The sequence below is a fragment of the Portunus trituberculatus genome, chromosome 40, assembly GCF_017591435.1.
Source record: "Portunus trituberculatus isolate SZX2019 chromosome 40, ASM1759143v1, whole genome shotgun sequence".
In the NCBI taxonomy this organism is placed as follows: Eukaryota; Metazoa; Arthropoda; class Malacostraca; order Decapoda; family Portunidae; genus Portunus; species Portunus trituberculatus.
The window spans coordinates 12,389,730-12,403,130 of NC_059294.1; the positions used below are offsets into that span (position 1 = coordinate 12,389,730).

A 13,401-nucleotide genomic window follows, 5' to 3' on the forward strand; every position below is an offset into this window, starting at 1 on the left:
TATTATTTCCTTTCCTACTATTCCACATTTCCTCCTGTTTCCCCTCCTCATCATCATCATCCTCATCATCATCCTCATCATCTTATCTTTCTTTCACTGTCATCTTTGTTAGTAGTGGTCAGTCAATGTAACTTTACTAAGATCATGCTTATATTTTTTTCTTGATAATTTTTTTTCTTTTTATATATATTAAGGAAACTACATATGTATGGTAACAATGGAATGAGTGGTGTGTCGTTTCATAATCTATTTGAAACTTTTTTTTCAAACCACTTTACTTATCTGTATTTGTATATTTTGGTAGGCAACAGAGATGATTAGAAGTGATCTCATATCAGCGTTTCTTCTGTTGACGTAAGAATCTCACTATTTTACCACTGGAACCATAAAATCACGTATGAATATCCGTGTCACATATCTAAACCCGTAATCTGAAACGGTTTACTTTCTCACTACGACTACTTTTCGAGTCCACAAATATGACTATAGCTGACTTCTCAAAACTGTTTTTCCTGTTCGTAATATAGAAATCGTGTTAATCTGTCACTAGAAATCCGAAGAAAATCATTTGAAAACCTTCAGCTAGTCTTTTCAGTTTCAGTGGAGGTACGGTGCACAAGTGTTTCAAAATATGGTTCATTGGTTCATTTTCTCAAGTCGTCTTCTTCCATTTCCTCCACGCACGGCCTTATTCACGTCTGGCAGTGAGAGAGATCGGGATGTCGAGGTGTGTTTTTGTGCCGGAATGCTGCAGGAGGGGCTGAAGGAGTGAAGGTAAGAGTCTCATAATGGGAGGAATGTGTAACTCTTTAGATTGTGAGTATAGGTTGGATACGTGGGCCGTGATTAGATTAGGTGAGCTGATATAGCTGACCAGGTTGCGGTTGTTAACTAAATGTGATGGGTTGAGCAGGTGTAATTAAGTTGGACAGATGATGGTTCCGCTAGCCAGGTGACGTTGTTAGGCTTGGCAGGTGAAAGGTTATGGGGACCAGGGGCCAGATGGAGTTATTTTTCCGCCCAGGTGTAAGACATTGCCGGTTGGCTGGTGATTCAAGCTGTAGAAGTGATTAAATGTAATGAAGCTTCTCTGATAAGACTGACTATTGATAAGATATTTGCGTGTCCAAGTGAAAAAAAAAATTGGAATTGATTCGTATATTCAAGCTTAAGGTAAGAATTTAAGTGACGCTAAAATTATATATACGTAACTAATCAGGGGTGGATCCAGGATTTTGTTGGAGGATCCAAGGGCTCGTTATGGTCCTGATAAAATGTGATGAGGGATAGCGAGCATAGCGAATACTTTCAGCTGGAGGTTCTGAGGAGCTTACTGTAATCGGCCCGAGAACAGGATGGTGTTAAAGGTAGAATAGAAATGATAAAGATGTGTAGCGAGGAAGTATTTTTTCGGCATTCAATATGGCCTCAAGACGCGTAGTATACGAGAAGCACTGTTCATTAATGCCACATCTGCCTTAAATGAGTGAGTGATCGTTGTGAATTATATTTTAACGTCTTGTGTTTTTAGAGCTTAGTGATCTTTTAATTACGAGCAGATGAGTCGGATGACTGACTTGACTGCTGGTTTGACGCGTGAGGCAGCTGTAACTACAAGGAGAAGTCTCCCTACCTCTGGGCGTCCCGAATGTGTCATTGCTTAAACAGGTATGTATGGTAGTTGTTGCATTGCAGGTACAGACCAGATGAAGTAAACATTTATTAGAAATGATTAGGTAAGGAACAAGCTATTATTCGTGATAGTAAAATGGTTGTAATTTATATTGTCAGTATGTGGCGGTGCCTAGCCTAACTTGACCTAACCTTGTGTCAACATGCAAGCGAATTAAGCGTCCCTTCATTCACTGTAGCTGTGGTTGCCTCGATCTAGTCCGCCGACCGCCAGCGCCGTGCAGGTACTGTACAAACGAGTTAAGTTATTAATTTTGCGGTTTTGATTATTTTTTATGGGTGTAGATCTGAATAAAGGTTTTATTATTATACATGTCTTTAGTATAATACTATATGTTGTCTTTAGTATAATACTTTCATTATGAGCAGATTGGATGAACGGTAGACTCATGGTGCCAGATCTGCTTCACTCGCGACTCCAGAAGTCGCGGCCGTGAAGCTACGGTGGCTAAATATAGCAGAGTTCTGGAAGCCGCACACTACGTGGTACATGTCTGCAAGCGCCAAACCACAAGGCTGACACCGGCGTCCCTACACTTCCGCACTACTAACTTTGTAGAGCCACATCTATCTCAAGGAATATACAAGAATCCTAGGTTTCACCCGAACCAACTCCTCGGCCACAGCAGCGCTCCAGCCGGACCTGTACCCGCCCAAACGTCTGAGAAGCCCCGGTATCCTGCTCCTTCTCTTCTGTGTCCATGTGATAGTCCATCTTCAGGTCGTCCAGACCACGGAGATGTGCGGTCTGGCACAGGTAGGGGCTGGGCCGTTTTAACTTCATTGGAGGCATAGGTTTTGAGAAATTGCTCGGTCTTGGTGTTAAATGTAATAAATATAACGTGGGTGATAGAAGCAAAACTCGTAAGGTTCGTAATCTGAATATAATGAGGAATACCGGTACCGTGATTTTTTTAAGAGGTTTGGATATAACGACAAATGAGTTCCATAGTGGTGGGTAAATGGAATGCACTAAACATTTAACATCGTGCTACCACACCACACCACACCTAGTAGCCTACATTTGAGGACAAGGCTGTTCATGATTGAAGTGTTTATGATGAAATTATTTGTTACAGGTCCTGCCACTAATGAAGGGAGAACCAAACTAGCGTGTCTTAACAAAACCCAACCTGCGGCAGGAAATTGGCTCTTCTTTAGAAGACGCCAACTGTCTCGCTGCACCTTCGAGTGGCTTGGACGGAGGAATTGCCTCGCACCAGCGGTACCATGACAACGTGTTGCCATCCAGGGAGGGAGGACACCCTACCTCGCTGCACTTTCCACGGAGGAATCGGACCCTGGCTCGCACCAACACTGCCCCTGAGAACACGTGGTGACATCCAAGGATTCTATATTTTATCATCCTTGGTGACATCCAGGGAGGGCGGACACACTGCCTCGCAGCAGCTTTGTCTTGGTAACTCGTGGTACCATCCAGAAAGGGAGGACAGGCTGCCTCGCTTCATCTAGCCTAGCCTAACCTAACCAATACATGTTGCCAATCACTCCTGTAATGTTTTTCATTCCTTCTGTCTAATGTAATGTACCCACAAGTGTATAATATTCCTTCACGAGTAATATTATTCTGTTCTGTGATGTACCAATGTAACTGGTTAGTACATATAATAAATCATGATAAAAGGAAACTGGTATTTATGCTTTTTTTAATAATTCCTTTCCTTTATAGGGTTTCTTATAAAACCCACCTAACCTAATCTGGAGCTCAACCTAACCTTAGTAGCTAAAATTACACTTAATACCCCTAAAAAAGCTGAAAAAGTAGCAGAACTGCCTAAAAAGCAGCAGAAAATGGCTGCTGATTCTGGGAAAACTGCCACTGCTATAAAAATTTAGCAATAAGTGGCAAAAAAAATTATGAAAAATCAAAATTCAATATATATATATATATATATATATATATTTATATTATATATATATATATATATATAAATAAAAAAAAAAAAATAGCAAAAACTGAGGAACCTGCAAAAATGACAAAAAAAATAGAAAAATGATCAACTGCTCAAAATGACAAAAAATGCTGAAAAATATGATCAACTGCTCAAAAATGGCAAAAAATGCTGAAAAATACTGGCCCAACTGCTCAAAAATGGCAAAAAATGCTGAAAAATACTGGCCCAACTGCTCAAAAATGGCATAAAATGCTGCTCAAAAACTGTGCTAAGTCATAAATACTCCGAAGAGTCTCCGGAGAAATAGCAGATGTATATTTGGGTTACAAATACAATGAAGAGTCTCCCTTTCTTTTATTCAATCAACACATTTGTGTAAAATCTGAAAACTCTACAAAAATTTTCAACTTAGAAATTTTTACAAAATTTACAATGGAACAGCAGAATTTTTATATCTACTTTACAACAAAGTCTGAAAACTCTACAAAAATTTTCAACTTAGAAAAAAAAAATTACAGTGGAATAGCAGAATTTCGAAAAAAAAAATTAGTGGAATAGCAGAATTTCTATAATCTACTTAGCACAATTTTTCAATTTTTGGTCATTTTTACATAGAACAATATTTACATTTTCAACTTAGAACAATTTTTTCAAGTATTACATTATTCTAGGAATATTTTCAATTTACAAAATTAATTCAAAAGATATTGAGAAACAAAAATGAGGAAAGTTACAAGAGGGACCATGAGGCCAGTAAATACATAGCAGCACTCCCTGTATGGGTCTACCCCATTCCACCTATCATTGCCATCCATACATTTGTTTAATATAACATAAAATAATGAATATAAGAACATGAGAGTAGCATTTTGATACATTGCAAAAGTCTAGGAGGATCTATCAATTCTGTAAAACTATTTTCTAAGTATTTCACAATAGCATTGCTCTCAAACAGCAAGTTGTCCCCTGCAACACTATATTGTCACCATAAATATAAAATAACACACTATCATTTTGGGGGTGCATTCTACACTGTTAGCCTCAGGTCTCACTGAATGCCTGACTGTCACTCCATTGTTGGTCTTCAGGCTTATAATTTGTCAACTTTATATATCTATAGAAAGAAATAGCTCCTTGACATAATTTTCTACATTTTGAGATCATATTACTTCCTTGGGGATAGTTAAAAAGAAACATGGGAAAAAAAAGAAAAAAAAACAGATGATGATTATGCCTGACACATGACCCATGCAGGCATGCAGGACAAGGTTTGTTTGAGTTTTGGGAAAACTGATCATAACCCTTTTGGCAGTTATCAATAATGGGAAATGGCTGCATCAAAGAAGGACATTATTTCGTCATAATTACAGATATTTATCATTAATTAATAAGAAAAACTGTTAGGGATCATGCTATGGAATATACAGCCAAGTTCCTACCATGTCGACAAGAGTTTTAAGACAGCAGTTGGCGGCGCTACAACAGGGTGAACCCTGTCTTGGCACTTATGACAAGTCACAAGATTAGAACCTGTTAGAGATGGACTGTGTTTAAAATACACCATTTTGTCTTGCTATGATCACATCATTAGCTATGACAGTTTGTAGAATATAGCCTTTGAAATCTTTCACAAAACAGTAACAGAAAAGCTCTAGAAACTTGAGAAACTTACTATTTAATCAGTCTAAATATTCTCACTCATAAATGTATAAACCTAATTACACATTTTTTTTCCTAAATGAAAGACAATGACATCAAGGAATGATTGGCACACTTGCCTACAAAGCTGCACACACACACACACACACACACACACACACACACACACACACACACACACACACACACACACACACACACATGACTAAGGAATTGGTTAATGTTATGAAGAACAAGGAAACATTGATAAGAGAAATAGCAGAAAAGAAGAGTGTGATAATATTTGGGATGAAAGAACAAAATATAACATATAAGCCTATGAAAATTAAAGAAGAATTGAAAACGGTAAGAGATCTGTTAAAAAATCTAAATGATAATGAAAAAAAAAGACCTACAAGAAGAAGTGGAAGAGATCCATAGATTGGGTCCTTATAAGGAGGGCGTAAAGAGACTGATTAAAGTAGTACTAAAGTTACAACATACTGCAGAGGACATTTTATATAGAACATCAAAATTAAGAGAGGTAAAAGGTTGTGAAGAGGTGTACATAAGAAAAAATAGAAATGAGGAAGAGAGGAGAAGATATAATGAATTGTTGGAAGAGGTGAGAAGGAAAAATGATGAAAGGTCTGAAGAGGAAAAGCAAGGTTTTTTTTGGAGAGTTATAGGAGAGAGAGTCAGAAAATGGTATGTGGAAAGAAGGAATGCAGAGGAACCCCTAGAGGGAGCAGTAGGTGGACCGTAATGTATACTAATATAGATGGGATACTGTCAAGTAGATTAGAATTGCAAGACTATGTGATGGTGGAGAAGCCTGATATAGTGTGTTTGACTGAGACAAAATTAAATGAAAAAGTAAAGGTAAATTTGGATAATAAATATAATATATGGAGAAAGGACAGAGAGGGTAAAGGTGGAGGAGGAGTTATGATTATGACGAAGAAGGAGATAAATGTGGATAAGGTTTGGTATGGGAAGAACAATGCAGAAGTGATAAGCATAAGGTTAAAAGATGATGGAAAAGAATTAATAATCATGGTGACCTATGTACCTCCTAAAACAAATTCTTGGACATTAAGGAATACGACAATATGATCAAGGATACTTTACAGAGTTTGGAAAGTGTATTATCTGGAAAAAGAAAGGTGATACTAGTAGGAGATTTTAATTGTAAGGAGGTGGATTGGGAAAATCTAGTAAGTGGTGTTGGAGAGGAAGCATGGGAGAGATTTCTTAATCTAATGATGGAAAATATGATGGAACAGAGGGTGAAGGAAAATACTAGATATAGAGGAGATGATGAACCGGCTAGACTGGATTTGGTGTTAACAAGAGAAGTGTACCTATGTGGAGATATACAATATAAATGTCCTTTGGGAAGAGTGATCATGTGGTTATGGAAATGCAGATAGCAACAACACAGCGAAGGAGAGATGAGACATACAGGAGTGGTAGATTGAATTATAGAAAGATGGACACAGAAAATTTGAAAAATTATTTCAGAACATTAGATTGGGAGGAGATGTTACAAATCAGAGAAGTGCAAAAAAATATGAGATTTTTATGAAATATTATAAAGAAGGAGTTATGAAATTTGTACCAAAGTATAAACCGAGAGAGGAAGGAAGAAAGGATTGGTTTAATGCAACTTGTGTTAAGGCTAAAGAAAAGAGAGATGTGGCTTGGAAAAGATGGAAAAGAACAGGAATATACTAAATAAGGAGAATTATAGAGTGGCGAGAAATGAGTATGTGAGGGTAAGGAGGAGGAAGAAAGAAAATTTGAAAAAGATATTGTAGACAAGAGTAAGGAACATCCAAAATTGTTTTACAGGTTCATAAATGGTAAACTTAAAAGAGAGTCCATTGAAAGATTAAAAGGAGAGCAAGGGATAGTAGATGACCCTAAGAATATAGCGGAATTGCTAAATAATAGGTTTCAACAAGTATTTACTAAAGAAACAATGTTTGTAAAGCCTCAGAATGTACAAGGAAATGTGCACATGGATGACATTAAGATACCTAAAAGGAGTTATATAAAATGTTGGAGGAACTTAAAGATGATAAAGCGATGGGACCAGATGAAGTTTCAGGAAAATTATTGAAGGAATGTAGAGAAGAATTGATTGATCCATTATATGATATTATAAGGTGCTCATTAGAAACAGGGAAGTACCAGTAGAGTGGAAAAGAGCTGAAGTGGTGCCCATTTATAAGGGAGGCAGTAAGGAAGAGCCTCTTAACTATAGACCTGTGTCTTTAACAAGTGTGGTCGGTAAGATTTGTGAGAGGGTGGTAAAGAAATATTGGATACGGTTCCTGGAGGATCATAAGTTATTATCGGATCATCAATTTGGCTTTTAGGAAAGGGAGGTCATGTGTAACAAATCTACTGAGCTTTTATTCGAGAGTGGTTGACAAAATACAAGAGAGAGGGATGGATGGACTGTGTATATTTGGATTTAAAAAAAAGCTTTTGACAAGGTACCTCACATGAGAGACTGCTAAAAACTGGTGATAAAAATATTTATGTGGTGAGAGGAGGAAAAGTGTTAAAGAAATGAGGACTTCCATAGAATTGGAAAGTTCACAAGAGAAGGTATGAGGCCAATAAGAATCAAACTTAAGTCACAAAGGATGTAGATGAATTGGTGGAGAAGTCATGGAGACTAGCCCAGGAGGAAACAACAAGGAAGATTTGGTTGAGAAGAGATCTGGGTGAAAAGGAAGAGAAATGTTAAATGAGTTGAGAAAGGAGGCTTTGAAAAAATGAAGAGAGGACAGAAGAAGAGAAGAAAGATTTTTCTGGAGAATCTTGGATATGAGACTGAGGAAGTGGTTCATAACCCAGAAAAGTACAGCAAGAAAGGACTAAAGAAACTTACATATGAGCGAAATGTAATGTATTCCAACATAAATGGAGTGATATCGGGGATTTTAGAACTCAACGATTACTTGAGGACAAGAACCCAGATATTGTGGGTCTTACTGAAACAAAACTGAGAGAGGAGAAGACCTGATGAAGGTTGGAGAAGAAATATAATTTTGGAAAAGAAATAGAGTAGGTAAGATGGGAGGAGGAGTGATGTTGCTGGTTAAAAAAGATATAAAGGTGGATCAAGTGAAAAAAGGTATGGGAAAGGCAGAAGTGCTAAAGATCAGAGCAGAAACTAATGAAGGAAAAAGAGGCACTACATAGTGGTGACGTACCACCTAAGACAAATGCATGGTCAGTACAGGAATATGAAGAAATGATAAGTGATACAGGAACATGTCTGGAAGAAATGTTGGGTGGTTGTGAACGAACTATAATGATGGGAGATTTTAATTGTAAAGAGGTGTGTTGGGAGGACTGGTCAATGGAAGGATCAGAGACAACATGGGAAATACACTATTGACACTGGCAATGGAAAATGTGTTAACTCAGTGGGTCAAAGAAGATACTAGGTTTGGAGGAGAGGAGCATCGTCAAGACTGGACTTGGTCTTTAGTACAGAGCCAATGGTCATTGAGGAGATGAGGGTGGAGTGCCCTTTAGCAAAGAGTGATCATGCAGTTTTGGAGTTCAAGGTGATAGACGAAGAGAAATCTAGAAGAAATGAAGAATATAAAGTGGGAAGATGGAATTATGCCAAGACAGATTTTGGAAACCTAAAGAAATTCTTTCAAGAGACAAATTGGATGAAATTCAAGAGTGCTAAGGAGCAAATGAAAAGTGGAAGGAATTTATAAAATATACAAAGAAGGTGAGAAAAATTTGTACCAATAAGACAACATAGAGAAGTTGGAAAGCAGGACTGGTTTAACGATAGATGTGAAAAGGCTAGAACAAGAAAAGAGGATGCATGGAAGAGGTGGAGAAGGAAAAGACGGATTAAGCAGTGGGAAAGTTACAAAAGAGCAAGAAATGAATATGTGTTGATTAGAAGAGAAGAAAGAAAGAAACAAGAAAAGGATATAATTGATAAATGTAAAGACCAACCAAGGCTTTTTACAGACATGTGAACAACAACATCAAAAATAGAAAGTATTGAAAGTTTAGAAGTAAATGGAGTATACAGTGAAGATCCCAGGAAATGGCAGAGGCTATGAATGGATGCTTTGGAAGGTATTCACAAAGGAGACTGCTTTTGACAAACCACTGGTAATGGAACAGAAAGGGATTATGAAGGAGTTTCAAGTAACTGTGGAGGAGATCAAGAACATGATGGGGAGTTTAGAAGTGAGAAAAGCTGTGGGACCTGATGGGGTATCAGGATGGATTTTAAGAGAATGCAGGAGCAATTGGCAGAAAAAGTTTGTGAAGTAATTGATGCCTCATTAAGGGAAGGCGTAGTGCCCCAAGACTGGAAAAGAGCTAACATTGTCCCAATCTATAAATCAGGTAACAAGAGAGACCCATTGAACTATAGACCAGTGTCACTTACAAGTGTGGTAGCTAAGATGTGTGAGAGGGTGGTGAAGACTAGATGGACAGACTTCTTGGAGAAAAATGACATACTTTGTGAGTGTCAATTTGGTTTTAGAAAAGGGCGTTCATGCACGACAAACCTGATATGTTACTATTCGAGGGTGATAGATGTAATACAGGAAAGAGATGGTTGGGCTGATGGAATATATCTGGATTTAAAAAAGGCCTTTGATAAGGTACCACACAGAGACTGATCTGGAAACTTGAAATGGTAGGAGGAGTGCATGGCAGTTTACTAAAATGGATGGAAGACTTTTTGGTAGGAAGAGAAATGAGAACAATAATTAAGGACAGACCATCAGAATGGGGATTGGTGGAGAGTGGAGTTCCACAGGGATCAGTGTTGGCACCAGTAATGTTCGCAGTCTACATAAATGACATGGTGGATGGGGTGTCCAGTTATGTGAGCCTATTTGCAGACGATGCAAAATTGTTAAAAAAGTGAGATGTGACAAAGATTGCGAACTACTCCAGGAAGACTTGGACAGAATATGGAAATGGAGCTGTACATGGCAAATGGAGTTCAACACGACAAAATGCAAGAAAATAGAGTTTGGCAAGAGTGAAAGAAGAATCAGGAGTATGTACAAGATAGGAAATGAAGACATAAAACCAGTCATGAAGAAAAAGACCTTGGGGTGACAATTACCAATGACCTATCGCCAGAGAGACATATAAACAAAATAATTGGAGAAGTATTGAACTTATTGAGGAACATAAGAGTGGCGTTCGTATATCTAGATGAAGAAATGATGAAGAAAATAATTACTGCAATGATAAGACCGAGGCTTGAATATGCAACAATACAGTGGGCTCCGAACTTAAAGAAACACATAAGGAAACTAGAGAAAGTACAGAGGGCTGCAACAAAAATGGTGCCTGACTTAAGAGATTTGACTTATGAAGACAGACTGAAAAGAATGCAACTTCCAACCCTGGAAAACAGAAGAGAAAGGGGAGACCTGATAGCAATATACAGAGTGATGATTGGCATGGAAAAAATGGATAGGGAAGATCTGTGTATGTGGAATGGAAGAATGTCGAGAGGGCATGGGAAAAAACTAAAATGGCCACTTATAGGAGAGATGTGAAAAATATAGCTTCCCTCATAGAAGGGTGGAAGCATGGAATAGTTTAGACGTGGAAGTGGTCAGCAAGGAATATTCATGATTTTAAGAAAAAGCTGGACATTAATAGATATGGAGACGGGACAACACGAGCATAGCTCTTTTCCGTATGTTACAATTAGGTAAATACAATTAGGTAAATACACACACACACACACACACACACACACACACACACACACACACACACACACACACACACACACACAATGTATTCCAACATAAATGGAGTGATATCGGGATTTTAGAACTCAACGATTACTTGAGGACAAGAACCCAGATATTGTGGGTCTTACTGAAACAAAACTGAGAGAGGAGAAGACCTGATGATGGTTGGAGAAGGAAATATAATGTTTGGAAAAGAAATAGAGTAGGTAAGATGGGAGGAGGAGTGATGTTGCTGGTTAAAAAGATATAAAGGTGGATCAAGTGAAAGAAGGTATGGGAAAGGCAGAAGTGCTAAAGATCAGAGCAGAAACTAATGAAGGAAAAAGAGGCACTACATAGTGGTGTACGTACCACCTAAGACAAATGCATGGTCAGTACAGGAATATGAAGAAATGATAAGTGATACAGGAACATGTCTGGAAGAAATGTTGGGTGGCTGTGAACGAACTATAATGATGGGAGATTTTAATTGTAAAGAGGTGTGTTGGGAGGACTGGTCAATGGAAGGATCAGAGACAACATGGGAAATACACTATTGACACTGGCAATGGAAAATGTGTTAACTCAGTGGGTCAAAGAAGATACTAGGTTTGGAGGAGAGGGAGCATCGTCAAGACTGGACTTGGTCTTTAGTACAGAGCCAATGGTCATTGAGGAGATGAGGGTGGAGTGCCCTTTAGCAAAGAGTGATCATGCAGTTTTGGAGTTCAAGGTGATAGATGAAGAGAAATCTAGAAGAAATGAAGAATATAAAGTGGGAAGATGGAATTATGCCAAGACAGATTTTGGAAACCTAAAGAAATTCTTTCAAGAGACAAATTGGATGAAATTCAAGAGTGCTAAGGAGCAAATGAAAAGTGGAAGGAATTTATAAAAATATACAAAGAAGGTGAGAAAAATTTGTACCAATAAGACAACATAGAGAAGTTGGAAAGCAGGACTGGTTTAACGATAGATGTGAAAAGGCTAGAACAAGAAAAGAGGATGCATGGAAGAGGTGGAGAAGGAAAAGACGGATTAAGCAGTGGGAAAGTTACAAAAGAGCAAGAAATGAATATGTGTTGATTAGAAGAGAAGAAAGAAAGAAACAAGAAAAGGATATAATTGATAAATGTAAAGACCAACCAAGGCTTTTTACAGACATGTGAACAACAACATCAAAAATAGAAAGTATTGAAAGTTTAGAAGTAAATGGAGTATGCAGTGAGGATCCCAGGAAATGGCAGAGGCTATGAATGGATGCTTTCGGAAGGTATTCACAAAGGAGACTGCTTTTGACAAACCACTGGTAATGGAACAGAAAGGGATTATGAAGGAGTTTCAAGTAACTGTGGAGGAGATCAAGAATATGATGGGGAGTTTAGAAGTGAGAAAAGCTGTGGGACCTGATGGGGTATCAGGATGGATTTTAAGAGAATGCAGGAGCAACTGGCAGAAAAAGTTTGTGAAGTAATTGATGCCTCATTAAGGGAAGGTGTAGTGCCCCAAGACTGGAAAAGAGCTAACATTGTCCCAATCTATAAATCAGGTAACAAGAGACCCATTGAACTATAGACCAGTGTCACTTACAAGTGTGGTAGCTAAGATGTGTGAGAGGGTGGTGAAGAATAGATGGACAGACTTCTTGGAGAAAAATGACATACTTTGTGAGTGTCAATTTGGTTTTAGAAAAGGGCGTTCATGCACGACAAACCTGATATGTTACTATTCGAGGGTGATAGATGTAATACAGGAAAGAGATGGTTGGGCTGATGGAATATATCTGGATTTAAAAAAGGCCTTTGATAAGGTACCACACGGAGACTGATCTGGAAACTTGAAATGGTAGGAGGAGTGCATGGCAGTTTACTAAAATGGATGGAAGACTTTTGGTAGGAAGAGAAATGAGAACAATAATTAAGGACAGACCATCAGAATGGGGCTTGGTGGAGAGTGGAGTTCCACAGGGATCAGTGTTGGCACCAGTAATGTTCGCGGTCTACATAAATGACATGGTGGATGGGGTGTCCAGTTATGTGAGCCTATTTGCAGACGATGCAAAATTGTTAAGAAAAGTGAGATGTGACAAAGATTGCGAACTACTCCAGGAAGACTTGGACAGAATATGGAAATGGAGCTGTACATGGCAAATGGAGTTCAACACGACAAAATGCAAGAAAATAGAGTTTGGCAAGAGTGAAAGAAGAATCAGGAGTATGTACAAGATAGGAAATGAAGACATAAAACCAGTCATGAAGAAAAAGACCTTGGGGTGACAATTACCAATGACCTATCGCCAGAGAGACATATAAACAAAATAATTGGAGAAGTATTGAACTTATTGAGGAACATAAGAGTGGCGTTCGTATATTTAGATGAAGAAATGATGA

At 38.1% G+C, this 13,401-nt stretch overlaps 1 long non-coding RNA gene across 1 annotated transcript; it reads left to right on the forward strand.

The window, feature by feature from the left end:
* The first annotated feature begins 628 nt into the window (after nucleotides 1-628).
* LOC123516308 lies at nucleotides 629-3,341 on the forward strand. The gene is made up of 5 exons (XR_006678159.1): nucleotides 629-774; nucleotides 1,560-1,668; nucleotides 1,792-1,916; nucleotides 2,062-2,449; nucleotides 2,772-3,341. It is a non-coding gene; the product is annotated as an uncharacterized LOC123516308 (long non-coding RNA).
* The last annotated feature ends 10,060 nt before the right edge of the window (nucleotides 3,342-13,401 follow it).